Here is a 19768-nt window from a genome sequence, read left to right as displayed (position 1 = left end):
TTTAACCATTTTGGTTATTTCAAGATTTTGGGCAAAGGTGTATTGCCTCCATCTCAGCCCACCGTTGTAAAGGCCAAGCTCATTCCCAAGATTCACGGCATAGATTTAGAGGGTGTTTGGAACAGTGGGCATTTATTCAATAAATGTTGTTATATAGGCGTTACTTCAGTAATTTTCCTCTCATGTTATTTCGTACGTATTGAGAATGGCAAAAGGTGACTTCGGTTTTTGTATACGTCTATTATTTGAAGAAGTTATTTTTTAAAATTTCTCCCAACGATTAAACATTTTTTCACTGTTATGCTAATGTAATGACTAGTAACACTTCGTTGTTATAAACGGTTATAATTATTACCTTTTTCGATTTTATAAATAAATAAAGTATAAACGTGGAGTGGAAAAATGTAAACCAAACCAAACACATGCTTAGTATATACGGTGACCAATTCTGCTTGTTTTTTTTTTTTTTCTATTTCAATCTTCCTTCGCTTCATTAGGGGTGTTATATTTTGGATATTAATTTAAGAGAATAGAGAATCGGTGACCACATATTACGTATCTGTTTTTTCTGATATCAAGCAAATGATACCGAACATAGTTACTTAATTAGCCAAACAGAGATCAATCAAACAATAGAGTTTGCAACCTGCAAGCTCGAGAGATCGGGAGATCAGGAGAGAGACCCTGCACTCATCGTGGGTTCTTTGTTTATCCCGTTGGAGCAGGATCTCTGAAAGACCAAAACGAACTCCGAGAAGAGATCCCAGTAAGAAGAGTATCGCCAAGTTCATCAACCCATCAACCAGCTTGTTAGAGCTCGAGAGATAGGAGGAGAGGTTGAGAAGAGGAGCTGGGACGATGTTACTGGAACTGCAACACCCATGGCCTCCTAATGTTCTTTTTCTTGAAGATCTTTTCTGTATTCCACAAATGCAGAGGCGACAATTGAGGAGCTTGGGAAAGAAGGGATTCTATTCTAAGATGAAAAATAGAGACGGAAATGGAGACGAAAAACGGAGATGAAGATGTTGACAGAGCAGCGATCGGCGCAAAACAAAATTAAATGGCAAGGGTATAATTAATCAATTAACTAGTAGTTTAAGAAATTTGCCCAATGAAATACAAATTGAGCCCGCCCTTCTTTCTAATTACTTAGAAGCCTAGAACTTGAACCTACGTTGTTTATCATCTAAAAAGCAGTCATCAATGGTTAATCACAAATAAAAATAACGATAGTAGTTCTGCTTTAAGCAATAAACCTCTGCACTCAAACACAATAAAAAAGTAGTCATCAATGGTTAATCATATGACCTGAGCTTTCTCCACAGACCCTCTTCATTTTAGCCTTTTCTTATCTCCATATTGAAGCCACTCATCACTTCCTTCTCCCTCTCTCGTTTGTACACCTCATTATGCCTTACCCACCCACTTCACATTTCCTAACCGTGAGAGGAGACGTCATAGAATAGGAAAAGAGGGCCAACATGCCTATTAATTTTCTACCCTTCGTCTAATTAATCCAGTCACAAATCTTCGGTCTTCTATACAAACGAAGTTTTTCCCAACCTATACATTCAATTTCTCCTCCCTCTTCTCTCCTCTCTCTACGTAAACTCTAAACCCTCTCACCGTTCAAGAGCCCAACGCCCCTTTTCAAGACACAGTTACAGCACCGTTCGAAGACGATCCTGTTTCAAGAATACTGTGTTCTTTGCCTAAGCAGTGTTAACTACAGGTACGCTTTTGTTTGAATACAGGGACACCACTTCACCATCCTCAGTGACGTCCTGGGTAGTGACGTGACGTCCTTTGTTTTTTGTTTTTTCAACCTCTGTTTTTTTTTTTTTTTTCATCAATGTTGCTTTTGTTTTGACCAGTCTTGCATTTTTTTCGTACCAGGTGTTTTTGATCACTGGTTTGGATGTTGCTCACCATTACTTTATTCTCGTTGCTCATCATTTTGGGCGAAGCAGTGGCGGAACTTACGTTTTTTTTCTTCACAGTTTTTTGGTTGAATCAGGGGTGGAGCGTTCAGATTTTGTTTTTGGAGTGATCATCCTCTCCATCGAATTTGGGAGTGGTCAGATTCTCGCTCACCAGTACTGTTTTTTCGACGTCTGTTTTTCAATTTCACACATAGGTAGTGTTTTTACAAAACTCTTTTTTATTCTCCGACTCAAATCCAAATCTTTCTCCATTTTTTTCGCATTTTTTATGAATTATATTGGCAGTGATTTCTTTGATGACTTTTCCGATTGTTTCTGGGTTGAACGGGATTGAAATAGTCGCCAAAGAAGTCACCCCAGCGTCTGTTGTCGTCCACAGTGTCGAGCGACACTATTCACATATCCGGGTTAAGAAGACAATATAACGGGTCGGATCGGGATACTGATATAGATCCAATCCTTTAATCTTATAATTCAAACCGGTTTAGACCGGTTTTAACTATTATACCGGATTATAAATTCAATAAATGATTATTACTTTACAAATTTAAACAATGATATTATTTAAATAACTAAATAATATTATAAATAACTAATTTCACTTGTATCAATAATATTTAGTAATAATAATTTTATATTCTTAACCTATAGTTATTATATATTTATATATACTAAAATTAATATTTATTGTATTTTTGTGATAAATATATTTTTAATAATTATTTATAAATCTATTTTTGTTTTGTTATTTAACAAAAAAAATTCAATAATTATTGGAGATTAAACTACTATTATTTAACTTTTAAATTTAATTTATTGTGCATATTGTATTTTTGTTATAAATTTATTTTTAGTAATTATGTAGTGATTAATATTTATTAGAGATTAAACTTTTATTTGAGATTACACTATTTATTGACTAATTTTATATATTTTTAGTATATATTTATTTTTGTAATTATTATATTTTTATTATAAATTTATTTTCAATAATTGTGTATTTTCACTATAAATTTTCAATAATTAGTGAAGATTAAACTATTGTTATTTATTAGAAATTAGACTATTAATTTAGATGGAATTAAGAGTGTTCACGGGTCAGTTTGGTTCGGTTGCAAGTTGTTTGGCCAAAAAAATTGAATTGGTCAAGTTAAGGAATTAGTTACCCGATACCAACTGACCATTAGTAAAAACTAGCCAACTCAGGTTGTACTGGTTTGGGCCAACTTAGAAATGATCAAACTAAATCAGTCCCAACCTGATTGGGTTGGGAAATTGCTGAGCAAAAGCTAATAAAAAATATTAGAAAATCAACCAACTTGGGTCGAGTTGGGTTGGGTTGGTCGGTTTCATCGGTTTGGTGAACCCTAACTAAAATTAATTATTATTTTTTTATTGTAAAAAGATTATTATAAGTAGGGGTAGGTAAAATACAAAAACCTTTCCTGAAGTTTTTGACAATCATAAAAACTTACCCTATAGTTTAATTTTAACAAATACCTCCCCTTAACTTTTGAGAAAATTGATAAAAGCCTCCCTTCCAACACTTTCTTAGACGGAAAACGTTAGACTGATGCACCAATTTATTCTAAATACCCATTCTACCCTTTTATAAATTATTTTACATACAAAATTACTGAAATAACCCTATTTTTACTTGACAAAAACATCCTTTTAACATTCATCTTCTAATTTTTTGTCAAATCAAAACAAGGTTATTCGGTAATTTTATATGTAAAATAATTTATAAAAGGGTAGAATGGGTATTTGGAAGAAATTGGTACACAATCTAACTTTTTCCATATGGGAAGGTGACAGAAAGGAGGTTTTTGTCAAGTTCTTCAAAAATTCAGGAGAGATATTTGTTAAAATGTAACTACAGGGGAGGTTTTTATGATTGTCAGAAACTTCATGGGAACTTTTTATATTTTACAAGTAGTATATAAAATATAAAAAATTATTAATTATTTAAAAATTAAGATGTAAAATAACCTTATACTCTTATATGTTCCTATTGTTTAGCTTTTATTTAATAAAACCTGTGCATCACGGGTTCTAGTTTAATTTGATACCGAAAAAAAGTTCTATTTCTAGAAGATGAAGTTGTGCTCGTGCATTTAAACATTAGCACATACAAAACTATTTTATTTCGTGTGATCTACAAGAACATCATGTTAGTTGGCTAAAAGGATTCATGTAGCCAACCCCATATAGTTAGGATAAGGCTGAGAGATGATGTGGTCTACAAGAAGTCAAAGAACCTCATAATCTGGTGACGAAGAGTTGAGATATTCTGCAAAGCCTGCAATGGCCACAAAATTCACTTTGAGTGGTGACTGAAATCCATTTTTGGTACATTAAAAGCTTTACAGGGCACAAATCCATTGTTGAATTCAAAATTTACAACATAGGAAGCGCTGCAAACCATTTCCTTGAAAGGGAGACGAAACACAATTAAAATTGTTCCCGTTTTCACTTTATTCAACATCTCATCCAAAACTCTCCATGCATTCTGCATTCATCTCCTTCCTGTTGCGTTGCAGAAAGAAATGGGAATTTGACTACAAACTTGTAGGCAATTTCGCATCACAATTAAATGAAGCAGAAGTGTAGTATTTACAGGAGTTATTTTCTCAAACTGAACCGAATCCATACCGGAAATTTTGATGAAACTAAAGCAGAAGTTACATTTCAATACGTGGTAGAATCAGTAATGGGAACCTCAACTGGACCATCCATCTCCCCAAAAATAATTTGATTAGGCTCAATTGTCCTGTTGAGAGGGCCTTGCGGTGTTCCAAAAAGAGTCAAGAAAATCTATGGCATTCATCACAGAAACAGAAATACGAGAAATGGCCCTCATCGACAAGCTTATGCACTATAGCCTCTGGTAGAACCCGGTGCACAAAGTCAGTCACTGCTGGTGGCACAACCTGATCATCCATCCCCTGATTAACATCGAAACATTATTTACAAAAATACCCTCAAAAAAATATATAATCAAAGCAACAGTAATCGGTTGTTTATTAAGTAGGATGACAATGAGGAGGCAGCATTTATGCATGACCGACCATTCATGAAATCTCCAAATGCCAACACCTAACCCGATTTGATGACTACTACCTACCTACCCATTCCCACAGCCTTACATAAAATTGAGCAATGCTGACATCACATGTCTTGTCCATCATGGAGATACTAGATCACAGAGGAAACATAAGCAAAGGTTATTGTGCAAATACAGGGAGTCATGGGGTGTTACATCCTTGTGAGTTGTGATTTAAGAACTAGTGATGGCTAAGTCCATGATGCTATCGTTTATCTTCTAACTTTTGCCTTAGGCTCAGTTTGGAAGGAGTACAAGTACAAATATGTACAGTACAAATACATACAAAATACAAGATTTTGCACTCTACGTATTTGTATTTGTACTCCTTCCAAGGCTCAGTTTGGGAAGAGTGCACACACAAACATGTAGAGTGCAAAACCTTGTATTTTGTATGTTTTTGCACTGTACACATCTGTATTTGTGCTCTTTCAGAACTAGCCTTAAGAAAAATTAAAGAGAGAAAAAAGTCAAGTCCCCAACCCAAAATTTCTAGTAAGATAAATTATCTTACAACACATATAGGACACTAGTAACTTTAGGTGAAAGAGAATAAATTGGAAAGATGTGCAGACCTGCCAAATGTGTATTGGGCCAAGAAAGCCTGTCAACTCCCAATCAGCTTGACTGTACATGGATTTGAGCCAAGGAAGGATGCCTTCTCCTAGGCGCTTCTTCTGCACCTTAAGGTCTGCAAGGTTAAAACCCCAATTTGACACCTGTAGTATTGCTTCCTCCACAAATGGTTTTGGATTTCCTTGGCGGATGGATTCCTCCACATTCCTCTGCCAAAATGCTTCAAACTTTGGGTCCTCTATCAGAATTCTATCCTGAATAATAACACTATTGTGAGAATCATTATATATTAATAGTTTCTTATCAAGGATAGCTTTTTTTAATGAATATCAAGGATAGATTATTTCCTATAAACTTACATGTATTTTTTCTACAGAAATCCATTGTCATGAACCATCAGAATTTTAAACCCATTAGAGGAATGGATACACCCAGCTGGATTGCTGAACAATTGTCAATTCAAAGCAGCTGAACTATTACCCCTTGTCTACTGCATACTCTAATTGAATGCAAACAAGTGTCCATATGTCTATAAGATCGTATCTTTTATGAACTTAAAGAAAGCAAAAAACATTTTTAAGATATGTACTATGGTTACACTTTCTAATTGTTTCATGTTGTCTCAAAAAATATCCAGCTTTTTCCTCATTCACTATTTGCTCAAATAAGTTTGTCTCAACCATATTATGTCAGCTACATGAACCCTGTTGATTCAACTTGCTCAGTTCCAATAATATGACCTAGCATGAGGACATCATGATAATTCAGGTTGTAAGAGCTTGGAAAAAGTTTGAATGCTGGCTTCCAACCTGACACAATCCTCCTTATCAAGGTTTGGGACCAGCCTTGATAAAGGAGATGCCTTAATGTTTAAGACAAGCTCAACACTAATACTTGAAAGAGCTGCAGCAGTCCTAGGTTTAGTACGAAATCTGTTCAAGAAAAGAAAAGAAGAAAGAAGAATGACAGAGAAGAAGAAGAAGAAGAAGAAGAAGAAGAAGAAGAAGAGAAGAGAAGAAAGAAGAAGAGAAAGAGAGAGGAGAATGAAATTGGTTCTGCCACCCCCCTCATTGGATTTTATATGACTTAACAAAAGATGATACAATGACAAAAATACCTGTGTCGACTGTGGCATAGGAAGAAAAAACAAGAACAGCCTGAAACAATTACAAATAAAGATAGGGAGCATACATATGCATATAAAAAAACATATAAAACAATTAAGTATCCCTATCTACATCTCTACACTCCCCCTCAAGTTGGGAATAGATGTTGAGCATTCCCAGCTTGCATAAATCTCTCCATCCTGACTTTAGTGACTGCCTTGATGAAGAGATCAGAAAGCTGCATATCAGAGGCAATAATATGACATGCACACTTCTTGATATGCAACTCTCTCCCTAATAAAGTGTTTATCCACCTCAATGTGTTTCGTCTTGTCATGCTGTATTGGGTTATGTGCAATATTAATAGCCGCTTGATTGTCACTATACAGTATTAAGGGCTTCTCATGCTCAACTCCAAGTTCTTTAAGTAAAGATCTCAGCCATAGTACTTCTGCCACTCCATGATCCATGGATCTGTATTCCACTTCAGCACTTGAACGAGCTACTACATTTTGTTTCTTACTCCACCATGAAACCAGATTTCTTCCAACAAAGGCACAATACCCCAAAGGTAGACCTCCTGTCATCTACACATCCAGCCCAATCCACATCAGTGTACATCTCAATCTTCATATGACCATTATTCTTGAAGAGTATTTCATGACCTGGACACCTCTTGAGATATGCTAAGATCCTCTCAAAAACCAACAAATGAATGGTCCTTGGAGAATGCATGTACTAACTAACAACACTAACATCGTAAGAAATGTTAAGTCGAGTCAGACAAAGATAAAGAAGTTTCCCAACCAGTTGTTGATACATGGTTTGTCATCAAGAGGTTGACCTTCTTTTGCACTTATCTTATGATTCAATTCAATGGGAGTATCTACAGGTTTAATCCCTAATTTTCTTGTTTCCTCCAAAAGGTCAAGGACATATTTCCTTTGAGAAATGAAAATACCATGTTTAGATCTAGCCACCTCAATTCCCAGAAAATATCTGAGATGACCCAAATCTTTCACCTCAAACTCCCTGTGAAGTAATTGTTTGAGGGAATTAATTTCATCAACATCATTACCTATTACCACAATATCATCCACATATACAACAAGGAGTGTCAAGGAGGAACCATTGCTCTTGATGAAAGTGTATGGTTTGAATGGCTTGCATATACCCAAATTTCTCTAGAGCAAGTATAAACCTATCAAACTAAGCCCTTAGGGATTGCTTAAATCATACAATGCTTTCTTGAGTCTGCATCCATATCATAAAAGCCAAGAGATAACTTCATATACACCTCTTCCTACAAATCACCATTGAGGAAAGTATTCTTGACATCCATTTGGAACATAGGCCATTTGCAGTTAGTGACAACAAAACATGGACAGTGTTCATCTTAGCAACTGGGGCAAAAGTCTCAAAGAAATCAATGCCATAGGTCTGTGTGTAGCCCTTTGCAACAAAACGGGATTTATATCTTTCAACTGATCCATCTGTATTATGTTTCACAGTAAACACCCATCTGCATCCAACTGGTTTCTTTCCTTCAGGTTGACCAACCGACTCCCATGTCTCATTTTTAGTAAATGCATTCTGTTCCTCCATTGCATCCTTCCACTCAAGCACAAAGAGAGCTTCCTGCACAGTTTTAAGAATGGATATAGCAGAAATGGAGACAAGCTGGAGACAAAAATGGAATGATGTAGTGTTAACAAGAGAGTAAGATATTGGAAAAGCCTTTGTGGAGCATTTTAAATCCATTTATGATAGTCCCAGTAGAGTGAGAGAGACTCTAGGCGAATTTGAGTGGATTGCTAGAAAAAGGGATTTGTTGGAAACCTTGGAGGGGCCTTTTGAGGTTCAGGAAATAAAAGAGGCAATTTTCTCTATGGAAAGATCAAAAGCCCTGGGCCAAGATGGTTTCACTATGCCTTATTATCAAGATTGTTGGGGTATTTTAGGTGATGACTTGGTGGATGTCTTCTTGGAGTTCTTTGAAAGAGGGAAAATAAATGCGGGTGCAAATGCTACTTTTATAGCCTTGGTCCCAAAGAGGGTTCCGACAATTCAACCTAAGGACTTTAGACCAATTAGTTTGATTGGGAGTTTATACAAGATCATATCTAAAGTTCTTGCCCTAAGGATTAAAAAAGTCCTTCCCTCCTTAATCTTGCTAAATCAAGGGGCTTTTGTGCAAGGGAGACAAATTATTGATCAGGTCTTAGTAGCCAATGAATGTGTGGATTACAAAAAAAGAAAAGGAGAAAGGGGTCCCATCTGTAAACTTGACCTAGAAAAGGCTTACAATTTGGTGGATTGGGAGTTTCTACTTGAAGTGTTAAGGAATAGGGGTTTGGGAGAGAAGCAGTGTAATTGGATAAAGGGTTGTATCACCTCTTGTCATTTTTCAGTCCTAGTAAATGGAGTAGCTAGGGACTTCTTCCCTGCTAAGAAAGGCCTTAGACAAGGAGACCCTTTGTCACCTTTCCTCTTCACTTTAGTAGTGGATGTCTTAAGTGTCATAATCTTCAAGGCTGATTCAAGAACCTAATCAAAGGTTGGAGAGCTAGGAGGCAACAAGTGGTAGTTACTCACTTACAGTTTGTAGACAACATCATTTTTTTTTTTTTTTGTGAAGGGGAAATAGAGGAGATAGATAATTTGAAATCATTAGTGAGACACTTTGAGAGAGACTCAAATCTGAAAGTCAATTGGAATAAGAGTTGTGTAGCAGGAGTAAATTTACAGGAAGACGAGGTGCAATTGGTGGCTAGGTCTTTGGGCTGTGAGGTTAGTGATTGGCCCATGTTGTATTTAGGTTTGCCCGTGGGGGGAAAACCTAGAACTGAAAGCTTTTGGTACCCAGTTTTAGGAAGGTTCACTAAGAAGCTAGCAGGGTGGAAGAGAAATTATATTTCATTAGGAGGTAGAATCACTCTGATCAAGTCCACTTTGACCAACCTTCTAGTGTTTTTTTTTCTACCTTCAAGTTGCTTGTCAAAGTTTCCAACAAGATAGAAAAGATAATGAGAGATTTTGTGGGAACTAGGAGACTCAAAAAAGGGCCATCTAGTGAAGTGGAAGTAGTTTCTCGGAAAAAGGACTTCAGGGGTTTAGGCGTTGGCAATATTATATTAAGAAATATAGCTTTATTAGGAAAGTAGTTGTGGAGGTTTCCCCTAGAGTAGGACAATTTGTGGCACTTGGTGGTGGAAAGTATTCACGAGATGGCAGCTAATGGATGGGATTTTGGTGTTGACCCTAGGGCTACTCACTTCTCCCTTGGAAGGCCATTGCTGGAATCTTGCCTTCCTTTCGCCCTTTCATCATATTTGATCTGTGCTCAAGTAAGAAAATTATTTTTTGGGAGGATCTTTGGCTTGGGAACACCCCCCTTAAGGACAAATTCCCGATAATGTATTCTCTTTCCCTAAATAAAATCAAAGTCAGTTCCTCTTTCTATGTATCTAAGGGACCTAGGACTTGGGCTTGAGAAGAGGATTGAGGGATTCAGAATTGGCTTGTGCAAATGAATTGTTCTCTGTGTTGAACTCAGTTTTCCTAGACCATTCTTGCCCAGACAGTAGTATTTGGACAGAATCCTCTTAGGGGCCTTCTCTTGCTCCTCTTTTTTCAATGCCCTAATTCAGCCATCTATTGTGCCTTTCTCCTTTCCTACTAAAGTAGTGTGGTGTGCTCCTATTCCACCAAAGGTTAGGGCTTTTTGCTGGGAAGTGGCTCTCCAAAAGATCAACACTATGGATGTACTTCAAAGAAAAGGCCAGATTGGTGCCTTTCTCCACTAGCGACCAAAGAAAAGAGGCAGGGTAATGTGGAGAATAACAAGAGCAGACGTCCTTTGGTCAATTTGGAATGAGAGAAATAATAAGATTTTCCAAGGACAAGAGAAATCCAAAGAAGCACTTGTTGAGGCCATTACCATCAAGATTCTTCATTGGTTGACAGTACAACAACTTTTCAAGGACTTCTCCTCAGCTGACTTAAATAGAAATTGGAGCTCTATAGCTGTCTCCTCTCCCTTCTCCCTTGTAATTCAAGAGGTTTGGTTACCATCGTCTCAATTCAAGGTGAAATTAAACTTTGATGGAAGCTCATCAGGTAACCCAGGCCCATCGGGAGTTGGGATGTCTTCAGAAATGAGGAAGGAAGAGTTTTGGCCCTTTACTTGGCCTGAATGGGGTGAGAAATTCTTTGAGGGCAGAAGTGGAAGGAGACTTCAAGCTGGTAATAAGGTGGATGCAATCTAGAAACATGGGAGTATGGTCACTTTGACAACCTCTAAGAGAGATTATTAGCTTAGCAAGGGAACTTGGGGTGCAATTTAATTGGGTAAGAAGGTTAGCAAATGGAATGACTGGCACATTAGCTAAGCAAGGAGTTATTAGGGAGACTTTGTTTTGGGCTTGTATATAAGACTTTTATTCTAATGTTTTGCCCATCCTTTGGGTGGTGATAACTATACTCTCCTTTTAATATCTTTAGTGAAAGTTCCCATTTCTTATATATAAATAGGATGGTGAAAGGTATATGAGAGAAACTGAGATATGCAATGAGTAGTGGATGTGGTACAATGGGAAGATCAAGATCATCAGTAGGAGGAAATTGGAACAGGCCTAGGCTGATCAAGAGCACCAAATCAACTTGCCTCTGGAAAACCCTCAACTCCTTACATTTCTGACAATGATCCTCCCTGATACAATTCCTTTTCAAGAATAGGGATAGGAAGGGGAACTTCATGAACACAAACCAAAAGCAAAAAATCGGGTCATGACAACAATATCCCTTTTGATGTTGTGATAACAAAGAAATATACATTTGGAAGCTTTAGGATCAAATTTAGAACGATTAGGCCCCAAAATCTCAACAAAACATGTGCATCCAAGGGCTTTAAGAGGGATGGCAAACAAGTCTTTCTCAGGATACAATAAAGTGAAAGGAGCTTTCATACCAAGGACACAAGAAGGAACTCCGTTAAGGAGATACATAGCCATATGAATTGCATCCCCCCAAAAACATATAGGGATATTTGAATTTAACACAATGCTTCTTGCAACCTCAAGGATGTGCCTGTTCTTTCTCTTAGCTACCCCATTTTGGTGAGGGGTATGAAGACAGGTGCTTTGGTGAATAACCCCATATTTAAGGAAGTACGAGTTCAAGGATTTAGCGAAGTATTCCTTGGCATTTTCAGATCTGAAATCTTTGATTATAACCCCAAATTGAGTGAGAACCATTTGGTGAAAGGCACGGGTCAAAATAGGGACCTCATCATGAGAATACATAAGATAAACCCAAGAAAAATGAGAATCATCATCAACAAATAACAAGAAATACTTGTATCCCCCCATAGCAGTGATATGATATGGTACCTAAACATTATTATGCACAATTTCAAAAGGAACAATGCTTCTTTTATTACTCAATGTATAGATTGATCTACAATGTTTTGCCAACTCACAATTTTCACACCTTAGACTGAACACATGGACTGATTCAAACAAAGTAGGAAAAAGACTCCTTAAAGACCCAAAAGACAAATCCGATTCATAGGCTGAGAGACAAAAGACTTTACAACTTCTTTATTTCTTCCAAGTGGATGCTCAAGCAAGTAGATCCTATTCGCCTCATGGCCAGTCCCAACTACCTTCTTTATCACCAGATCCTGGAAAACACAATGATCAGGAAAAAAAGGCCACTGAACAATTCTGACTCTTAGTAATGCTACTAATAGAAAATAGGTTAATACTAAGCTTGGGCACATGTAAAGTTGATGATAAGGTAAGGGCATCAGACACTCTAATGTCTCCCTTGCCAGAGATGGGAACAAGAGAGCCATCAACAATAGAGACCTTGTCTCTACCAGAGGACAAATGATAAGAAGAAAACAATGAGGCTAAACTGGTCATATGGTCAAAGGCACCCGAATCTACTATCCAAACAAGATCAGTGTTACCTAGAGTTGAGGCATGATAGGTAGTATCTCTTGTACCTGAGTAAGCAAAGGTTGAAGTGGAGGTAGAAAGACCAGAGGTAGACTGAGATGGTCTAGTAATGCATCCAAGGAAGCAGATCTAGCTCCAGTTAAGGGAGAAACATTTGTAGCAATGGCAACATTTGCATTCCCCTTCTTGTTCTTAATTCTTGAAGGTGTCAACTGAGGATGAAGCTTCCAACAAGTCTCTTTAGCATGTCTAGGTTTCTTGCAAAAGTCACAAATCACCTCCTTTTTTTTCTTCCTTCCTTACCTCTCTCTCCTTATCACCATAATGCTTCAACTTCATAGCTGCTAAGGCTGATTCAATTTGGAAATTTTGTAGCATAACTTTCCTTCTACTCTCCTCACTATGTACCAAAGAATATGCTCGAGACACGGAAACACTTTCCCTAGTGAGAAGTTGTTGTCTCACAATATCATATTCAAAATTCAGCCCTGCAAGGATTTCAAAAACTCTATTTCTTTCCACTAATTTGTTATACGTTGTTGCACCCTTTTGACTTTCCCATTCGATTTTCTCCAGGTGATCAATTTCGTGCCATAGAGACTTCAAAGTTGAGAAATAAATCGACACAAATTTCTCCCCCTGTTTTAGATATGCCACTTCAGTTTTCAGCTCATAGGCCCTTGCTACATCAAGGGGCTGAGAGTAAGTTTCCTTCATATTATCTGAGATGTCTTTCACAGTCTTTGCCCAAAGATAGTTTCTACTGATATGAGCCTTCATTGAGTTGCAAAGCCAAGTCATAACTAGGAAATTTTCTTGAACCCACTTGGCATAGGAAGGGTCTTCATTGGTTGGCATCTTAGTGTCACCATTTACATACCCCAACTTGCCCCTTACCCCAATGGCCATCATTGTAGATTGAGCCCACTCAAGATAGTTTGCTCCATCAAACTTAATGGTTATAATTTGGAAAGGCTTGCTGTCTGTCACACCACTAGCACCTACAAGTCCTTCCGATTGATTTAAACTCGTTTCCAACATTCTCCATGCTGAAGTGAACAAGATATCACACTTCCTGATTCTTTTCTGAAAAAAAAAGGAAGGATTTCTCTAAAAATAGTCAGCAGTCAAGCTGTAACCAATCAGCTGCAACTCAAAACTGGTTTTTCCAACAAGGGAAAAAACCCTAGAAATCAAAGGAGAACACAAGAGAGTCCTGCAACTTCTAGAGACTTCCGAATGTCTTCCACTTGCAGTCGATCTCTAGACAAAACAAAAACTACTCAGAAAATACTGAGCACAACCTTCAACCTGAGGTTTAACCCCTAAACCTCAATTGGACAAGTATCTCTGATTCTTCATGGTCACAGGGCAAAAAGAAGAAATCAGAAAGGGTACCATAACAGTGCACCGAACTCCACTGATCTCCAAGAATCAGGCAAAAAAGGTCTGTAACTCCAGCCCTAATAGAGTCTCATGCAGCCGGCTGGGCTAAGCATACATGAGACCTAAACCTGCTCTGGTACCAAATTGAAAGAGCTGCAGCAGTCCTAGGTTTAGTACAAAATCTATTTAAGAAAAGAAAAGAAAAGAAAAGAAAAATGATAGAGAGGGAGAAGAAGAGAAGAAAGAAGAGAAAGAGAGAGCAGAATAAAATTGGTTCTGCCGCCCCCCTCATTGGCTTTTATATGACAACAAAAGATGATACAATGACAAAAATACCCCTGTCGACTGTGACAGAGGAAAAAAACAAGAATAACAGCCTGAAACAATTACAAATAAAGATGAGGAGCATACATCTGCATATAAAAAACATATAAAACAATTAAGTATCCCTGTCTACATCTCTACACTAATTGTATAAGAAATTATTAGTTCCAATAATAAAATTAGATGATAGTTGTACTATGCCTTGCCCTTCATCTGGACTGTGTACACCTCATACACTGACTAGCCATTGCTTAGACCTAGTCCTCAGGTCTCCAATTGATTGACATGAATTCTAAGCAAGCACTATCAGCAAGGCAGTTGCCTATGTGTAACCATCCAATATGTTAAAAGCAGTGGTCAATCTAGAAGATCAACTGCTTTACATAGTAAACATAAGATATACTTAAAACACACATAAGAAGTAGGTCCCAGATCCCCATTTCATCTCAGTGACAGTCAATATGCTTCCCTCAACACCATCCCCCAGGAAGGTAAAGCAAAGATAGAAAATCCCTATTTATTTTCCCATAACACAAGATAAGGAGTAGAGACAATATTTGAGTTTATAATCCTCATTTGCATGTGTATTGCATTTTTAGCTTATAACTTTTATCTGCATGTATTTGTGTATTTTGTGCATGCATATTTTCAATTAGTTGTTGCCTAGGCTAATCCAAAGCAGGGGAAACAAGGGAGAATCATGAATGAGGAATGCCTGGATTGGGATTGAATGCGTAAAGTATTCTTATTTAAAATATTGATATAGTCAAGTATGGCCTTATATCTCTTGCCTACCATCCAACCTTTTGGGTGGTATGGAATTTTTTTTTTAAATTGAATACAATCAGTTCTGTTATAAAAAAAAATGTTGTTGCCTAGGCACCACCCAGTTGATAGGTTTGACATTCTGTTGTTTCTACATACTTGCATTAAGAAAAATACAACCATCACAATAAGAAGAAAAAAGAATGGTGTAGAGAAGATCACATCTAGATCAATAGAAATAGAAATGTACTAAAATGTTGTAATAAGTGCAATATACCTTTTCCTTGTCATTAGTTGTGTCAACAAGCAAAATATGTTTGTCCAACACAGTATCTATAATATAATTCGGAGAATCATTATTTATCTCACAGAAGCAATTCATGTAGTGGTTAACATTTGCTGCACTGCATATGCGCATAAATGAGAATGATGGAGCTAAATACCCAGTAACTAAATCCTCTAACATTACTTTAATTGTTTAACAACTGTATCACACTATTCTATTTATTCTATTTGCTAAATAGAAATGATTCAAATATTAACCATTGGAATGTCTGATCAAATCCTTTAGTTGTGGTGGCATTACCAATAGGCAGTACTGAACCAAACAACACAACCAATCTTCTATTAATATGCAATATTAGTTTCTGTAATGTTTAAAAGTGTGGTGAAATTGGTTCTCAGCACCAGCTGTATGCTTAATTACAAAATTATATTCTGCTAATTCAGTGTTCCCTAATGAAATATGAAATGATGATGTTTCGAGGTTGAGTGCTCAGGGTGAAGATGTTTCGAGGTCGATCTCTTCGGAAAGATCAGAGAGGTGGAAGGAGATGGGAAGCTAGGAATTGGTACAGGGGTGTAGAGAAGGAGGCAAGGAGGAGGCCGAACTTCTCTTACAGTAAGGCGGTTACGACTGGAATTTGGCCAAATTTTGGGCAGCCTGAAATCAAGAAGGTGGAGAACAGACAAATGATATTTACAGAGTCCCAAGGCGTAGAGGCCGGAAGGAGATTCTTGAGAGATTGCTTGGTGGGAAGATTTCAGTGGAGGGCGGGTTTTCAAGAAGTGGAAAAATGGGTAAGTAGATGTTGGGAGGAGGTGGGAGGAGTGAAAGTAAAGAAATTAGCCAATGACCTCTTCCCATTCATATTCTCGTCGAGATCAGCGGCGGCTTGGATCCTTAAGCAGGGCCCATGGCAAATGGAGAGAAATCATCTCTTTCTGGACTGGTGGGGGGCAAGCGCTGCCTGCTTCTATCCAGAATCAAGCGAAGATTCAGACCGTTCAAAAACCATCTGGATGAGGGTGTATGGTCTTCCTCTAATACTGTGGTGCCCGAGTGTGATCAAGAACATAGGGGATGCTTGCGGTGGTTTCGTGGAAACCGATGACTCCCCTGAGGAGCTTTCAACCTGTGAGTGGGTTCGAATGAAGGTGAAAAGGTCTGGGAAGATTCCTGAAAAAGTGGAGGTTGTTGTGGGGGAGTCGGTATTTGAAATCTGTATTTGGCCTGAGTCACTGCCGACGGTCTGAAGTTGGACGCAGGAAATTCATGAGAACAGTCAGTTCCGATTGCAGGGAAGGAGCTCGGAAATCTCTAACACAGTGGTACTAGAAGACGAGGGAGAAAGCTCACTGCCACAAGAGTTCTATAAAAGGTCATTGAGTTTCAAACCGCCACTGAGTAGCTCGTTGGAGGTCGATGGAGGGGAAGAAGATGGTCATGGGATCAATCTGATCCGTCCACAAGCAGTTCCGCTGGACGGCCAGGATCGTCCTCAGGCTGAGTGCCTTGAATCTTGCACACCAGAATTAATGAAGGGAAGAAGTGGGGATTTTCCGAGGGTGGAGGATTTAAAAACTCTCATAAAGCAATGCATTAAAGAACTACACGCGGAATCAGACGTAGAGGTCTCGAGGTTTAAGGGGAGGGAGGCTCAACAAGGGGCCGGATCGGATTCCAAGGAAGATGAGGAGATTCAGATTTGGACTCAAGTTCCGGATCCAGGTCAAGCTAGATTTAAGTCCTTGTCTACCCGCTCTACTCAATTGGCGAAGAAACTTGAAGGTAAAAAGTTTTTTAGTGAGCCTCGGTGGCCCACTGGTAGACAAACAGATTATAGTCCAGTTTGGTTGGAACCGACCTGGGTTGGTCTACCATCCAAACAGAAGTTGAATCCAAGTTTTGTTCTCCTCTAGCCCACATTCCTAGCCCTGATAATATAGTGATGGGTGATCTGAGTTAGGCTGCTACTTCATCTCAAAAAGTTCGGTCTTCTTAAAAAAGTGCGTGGGAGATGGACAACAGGTGGCAACGAAGTCAAGAGCTGCCTCTGGTGCCAGTGGAAGAGATGGTGGAAGAGACTCCATTGGTGGCGACCCCTATTGCGGTGGTGGGTAATGAGGTTCATAGTGGGAATGTGGGAAATTGTCTTGTTCAATCCAAAGAGTTGGGAAATAGTGGTGTAAGCCCCAAGCAAATGAGGAGAAGCAACAGAGAAGTCTTGTTAGGAAACAAGGGGAAAGTGAGTTCATCAGCCGCGGAGGTAGGCAAGGACAGTAAGTCTGAAACTAATCAATCTTCTTGGGTGACATCGAAACTTCTTGGGCTGGGGACTTTCCTGGGAATTTCGATGGAGGGGATGGAAGCTGATACGATTAGGTTCTTGGAAGGAATTGAACAAAGAGTGCTTATGGAGAGGGGAAAATTGGCGGCAAAAAAAAGGGGGATTAAAAACAAAGAGAAGCAGAGAAATAATGAGATTAACTTGGGGTCTGAATGATAAGGCAGGGAGCAGTGAAGGGGCTGCAAGGGGGTCTAAGAAGATGTGAAGTGTGGGTCCTTTTCTTTAGTTTTTTCTTATGGAAGTGAAAATTCTTTCCTAGAATGTTAGAGGACTGGGGTCGGGAAGGAGGAGGATGATCGTATGTGATTCTTTGAAGCAATCGAAGTCTAAGATTGTCTTGCTCCAAGAAACTAAGCTGGAGTGGGTTGATGCTGCTACAATTCGAAGTGTCTGGGGGGAGGGTCGGGTCAGATGGAAGGCCTTGGCTTGCCTTGGGGAGTGCTGGTGGAATTGTGAGCCTTTGAGACCCTACTTTCTGTTCTTTGGTTTCTTGCATAATTGGTAATTTCTCAATCACTCTGAGACTGAAACTACAAGATGGAAAACTTATTCAAGTCGCAAACGTTTATGATCCTGTTGATGCTAACTTTCAGGTGGCTTTTTGGGCGGAATTACCAGATTTGAGAGACCCTCAGAACTGTCCTTGGGTAATTGGGGATGATTTTAATGCAACTATTTCGGTGGATGAGAAGAATACAGGGGGTAGAAGAACTGATTCGATGAACATGTTTGCTGACTTCATAAACAGTATGGAATTAATGGACGTCCCAATTCAGGGTAATAGATTCACTTGGACCAATAACCAATCTGTCCCGACCCTGGTTAGGCTGGACAGGTTCTTGGTTTCTTCAAACTGGGATGAATTCTTTCCTGATTTTAGACAGCTTACCCTTCCTAGACCAATGTCCGACCATAGCCCTATTCAGCTTGTTTGTGGTCTCCGTGAGACAGTCAAATCCTTGTTTAAGTTTGAAAATGCTTGGTTTGAAGAGGAAAATCTTATCCCCTTAATCAGCTCTGTGTGGAATGAGTTGCAAGTGGAGATCTCTAGTTCTTTCACTATGGCATCAAAATTAAAGGCTGTCAAGGGTAAACTAAAAATTTGGAGTAAGGAGAAGAATATGAAGTGGGTTACTGATAAGAAGGCTTTGTGGAGCACCATTGTAGAGATTGATAGAGCTGAAGAGGCGGGTCCCTTGTCTGAAGATCTGAGACTTAAGAGGTCAATTGCAAAAATCAGATATGATAAGATTGCAGTTGAGGAAGAGAGGAAGTGGAGACAAAGAGCTAAATCCGTTTGGCTTAAAGAGGGGGATAAAAATACAAAGTTCTTTCACAAAATGGCAAATGCTCGTCCTAGGTTCTCTTCAATCAGCAAGCTAGTGTGGGAGGACAGGTGTGGTGAATCTAGTTCTGAAGTCGAATCTGTAGCTACTTCTTTCTATAAGAACCTTTATAATGAGAAGTGGGTTCAGAGACCTTTTCCCTCCGAGCTCCAATTTAATAAGTTAAATGAAGAGCAGAAAATCTGGTTAGAGAGACCATTCTCAGAAGAGAAAATTAAGGGTGCAGTAAAGAAGCTAGAAAATGATAAATCACCGGGTCCCGATGGATTCTCTAATCTATTCTATTTAAAATGTTGGGATATTGTGAGGAGTGATCTGATGCAGGTGTTTCAGGCATTTCACATTAATGCCTCCTTTCAGAGAAGTCTGAATGCAACTTTCATCACTCTTATTCTAAAAATTGAGGGGGTTGTCAATATAAAGAACTTCAGGCCCATTAGTCTCTTGCACAGTTTCTACAAAATCTTGGCTAAGGTTTTGGCTGAAAGAATGAAGTGTGTGTTAGGCAGTGTTATCTCTTGTAACCAAAGTGCTTTTGTCCCGGGTAGACAAATGGTTGACTCTGTTCTCATTGCTAATGAACTGTTGGAGTCCAGAAGAAGAGAGGGGACCTCAGGTGT

At 38.5% G+C, this 19768-nt stretch overlaps 1 long non-coding RNA gene and 1 pseudogene across 2 annotated transcripts in view; one reads left to right on the top strand and one right to left on the bottom strand.

Annotated features, from left to right (window-relative positions):
* Nucleotides 1-664: 664 nt before the first annotated feature.
* Nucleotides 665-2201, top strand: LOC148870261 (uncharacterized). Its single transcript, XR_016108230.1, has 2 exons — nucleotides 665-1735; nucleotides 1900-2201. It is a non-coding gene; the product is annotated as an uncharacterized LOC148870261 (long non-coding RNA).
* Nucleotides 2202-4400: 2199 nt separating this feature from the next.
* Nucleotides 4401-19768, bottom strand: part of LOC148870260 (uncharacterized) — a 34950-nt pseudogene continuing 19582 nt past the window's right edge. The window contains exons 5-6 of the transcript XR_016107993.1: nucleotides 5628-5882; nucleotides 4401-4894 (exon numbers count right to left, since the gene is read on the bottom strand). The product of XR_016107993.1 is annotated as an uncharacterized LOC148870260 (transcript). The remainder of the gene's footprint in view (nucleotides 4895-5627; nucleotides 5883-19768) is intronic.

Source organism: Nelumbo lutea, chromosome 2 (genome assembly GCF_056320005.1).
Source record: "Nelumbo lutea isolate HS-2025 chromosome 2, American lotus-T2T, whole genome shotgun sequence".
NCBI classification, from domain to species: Eukaryota; Viridiplantae; Streptophyta; class Magnoliopsida; order Proteales; family Nelumbonaceae; genus Nelumbo; species Nelumbo lutea.
This window is presented reverse-complemented; position numbering and strand designations above follow the sequence as displayed.